The sequence below is a fragment of the Lupinus angustifolius genome, unplaced genomic scaffold (genome assembly GCF_001865875.1).
Source record: "Lupinus angustifolius cultivar Tanjil unplaced genomic scaffold, LupAngTanjil_v1.0 Scaffold_332, whole genome shotgun sequence".
NCBI lineage: Eukaryota > Viridiplantae > Streptophyta > Magnoliopsida > Fabales > Fabaceae > Lupinus > Lupinus angustifolius.
In genome coordinates, this window is record NW_017727750.1 from 31627 (window position 1) to 35192 (window position 3566).

The window sequence follows — 3566 nt, forward strand, 5'->3', positions numbered from 1 at the left end:
TGAAAATTTGTTTTAGTAGTATACTTGAAATAATGAGATTTACCTAAAAGTCTTGACTTTATAAACTTAAAGTGTTATGAAGTCTTAGATGGAAAAATGATTTAAAAATGTTGAATCTTAGTTCAGTGAACTTACTTTAAAATGGTAAGATTTAATTAAAAAATATTGATTTAAAGTATTGATTTAAAGTATTGATTTTGTTTAAATTGACTTACTTTAAAAATAATAAGTCTAGCTTAATGATCTTATTTTAAAAGGTTAGTTTTAGTAAAAATGTTTTACTTACCAAAAATAAGATTTATGAACTATCGGAAAAATGTAATGAAGTAGGAATACATGTCTAGAAAGGTTTTGTCTAAGGAAAGACTTGGTATTTAAGGGTGTCTTTACGACCCACCTCTCTTTTCTGGGAACTAGCCTGGTGTATATTCACGGATTTCGACATAATTCTAGTATAAGTTTTATTGAAAATCTTACTTTTTAAAGTGTTGTTTGATTGTAAGACTTTCAATGACAAATGATGATTCAAGGATATTCAACCTTGAATCGAATGGACGAAAGCAACTAAATTCATTTTAAATCGGAAGTTTTATCTTCGTGTAAAAATTTATTTCGGAAGTATAATAATTATCGTCAGTTAAATAATTAACATTATTTTGGCGTAATGAAGAGTTCGAGAGGAGATCGGATCAAGTAAGCTCACCTGTAAACAGAGAAGCTAGCGACCCGACACACTCAAGTAAGGGAGAAAACATCGTGATACAATGGTGTCCGAATATGTATCCGGACCTCCAAACTCCCTCACAAGTTTGGAGTTGCCTTGGGTATTAAGAAAGCTTGTACTTAATCAATTTCATGTTTGTTTGGATTAAGTACAACAATATTTGTTATACCAATTTATGTTACGTTTATATATGCGAATGCCATGTTTACTATTGAATTATAATGTTTGAATGATTATTATGGGAATGATATGTACGTGATAACTATTAAAAACATGTGATATAAATGAGAAATATTTTCCTTGAGAAAAGTAATTAAAATGATAATCAGGCTCTTCTTGCTTGAGCAAGACAGCACTCGCTTGAGCGAGAAGTGTCTAGAGAAAACAAGTGTTTGAGCTTGGAGCGAGACAACTCTCGCTTGAGCTAAACTATGCACCAAGAGAACTGAATTTTTTCTCACTTAAGCGATACAACTCTCGCTTAAACCACAAATACCTCAAAAATGGATGTGCTCTCGCTTGAGCGAGAGGGCTCCATACAAACATGACTTCTTTTTTAGTCGCCGTCGTCTAAATGAAAACTCTCATATATACGAGAGCCTAATGGCATGTTTTCCATCAAGAAGTTGTAAAGGTAAATAACTATATGAAATTCTTGAAAAGTAATAAAAGTACGGAATTGCTTTGTTAAAGGCGAGGGCCAGAGGGCCCGTTTTTGGCGCCCAAGCGACCGTATTTTGCCCGGGCACGGACCAGACAGGTATTTTGACCAAATTTTGATGGATTTGACGCATGAGCGACAGTCCCTCGCTTGGGTGAGAATCAGGAAGAGAATTGAGTCTGTTTTGATGAGTTCGTCGCTTGAACGATAGTGAAGGTAAATAACTATATGAAATTCTTGAAAATAATAAAAGTAAGGAATTGCTTTGTTAAAGGCAATAGCCCTAGCTTGGGTGTGAAGTGCATTTACACTTGGGAAAGACCATGACTCAGATGATCGATTCTGGTGCCCAAAATTGACAAACTTATACAAGTACCTTTGTTCTTGCGCCTATTTAGGGCAAGGTTTCCGACTGTGATGTCGTGATTAGGACAATGCCCAAAACGGATTACATGATACCATGCAGCGAGGTCGTCTGACCGTAAGAGGCTTGGCTATGTGGTCCTCCGGGATATTCAGCGATGGTTCGTAGTGGTAAGGATGTCATTTCCTCTATTACATGATGACGTGAGATCGGGTCCCACATGTAGCATTCCTTTGGGAGATGTCTTAGGTTGGGCCGATAATATAAAATAATGATTAAAATATTTAATCGGTTAACCTCGGTTAGTATGCATACTCATTATGGATAATGAAGTAGTGGAGAGGAAATTTACTGGAGACGAACGAACCCCGAGATGTTGAGAGGGACGACGATGGCGGTGGTTGGTCAGCAAAGTCTTGAGGGTGAGTCCAGGTGAGACGAGTCCCTTATATTCTGGGATGAGGTATTCTGTTGGATCGAACAGTTCTCACAATGCAAACTATACGATCTTTGACAACCCCTCTTTGCAATCAGGATCAATGAGAGGGATGCCCATAAAATGTTTGATACAACACCATCCTGAAATGGACAGTTCTTCGAAATAGACCGATCATATATCCTTGCGAGGAATAATTTTGGTGTGTTCAAATCGGCTTGTTATGGGACCTATACTCTTGGTTATTTCTGAATAGTATATTGGGAGCATATTGGTGAAAGGATGGATGAAACAAGCATAACATTCATACGTTGAGATTGTGGACTTTGATCCTCATAATATGAGATTATCACATCATTCATCATTGTGTATTTTTATATGTGATGTATATATTGTGTTTATTATACGTGTCTGTCTGGATGTCATATTCCGTGTAATTCCACGCCGTCAATGAGTAATATTCATTAGATGTCTTACTCCCTCTTCTTTATGTTTGTCTTTGGATCGCGTTTTGTTCAAATGGATTGTTCTACGAGGATTCAGAGTTATCGCTTCTCGATGTCCTAAAAGGGGACATGGAGGATTGAGGGAGATCGGTCCAACTACACAAGCCCTTGCAACTTAGATCTGTGTAGGGTACTTTTTGATATGCTGGATGTCTCAGCCTTTTGTGTAATTTCAGTTTGGGCGAATATTTCTGCCGCCTTGTATTTCGTACAAATATTTTCTGTAATTAAATGAAGTATGATTCAAAGTTATATTGAGTTATATTTTTTAATGTCATTAGGTAATGTTGTTTTTGTTTTTCCGTATTGTATATTACTTAAAGTGATGTTCTGAAAATGAAACGAATATAAGGAAATAAGTTTTATATGACATCATTATAAAAAAATACTCATTTTTGAGCAACATTTTTGGAGTAATTTTCGGGGCGTTACAACATGGTATCAGAGCGATTCTTTTATATCCGGCCTTGGGCATGGCCTTACATGATTTCTGTGTAACTTTGTGTGATTGTTTGATTGTTTATGATCTTCGTTTGAAGATGTAAATGTTATGAACATACGATTAGAGGAGTATGTCTCCCGTTGCTTAGTGTGCCAGAAAGCAAAAATTGAGCACAAGCGACTTGATGGAGAACTTCAACCCTTGGGTATCCCTGTATGGAAATGGGATAGAATTTCAATGGACTTCGTGAGTGGTTTTCCACGAACTCAGAAGGGTTATGACGCTGTTTGGGTAATATTGGATCGTTTGACGAAGACGACTCACTTTCTACTAATCANGGTGGGTTATGATGTCGGTTATAGATAATATATGTTATTGTTATTATTTGGAGTATGATCTTCACTTATGTGTTATTTAATTATAGTCATGATAT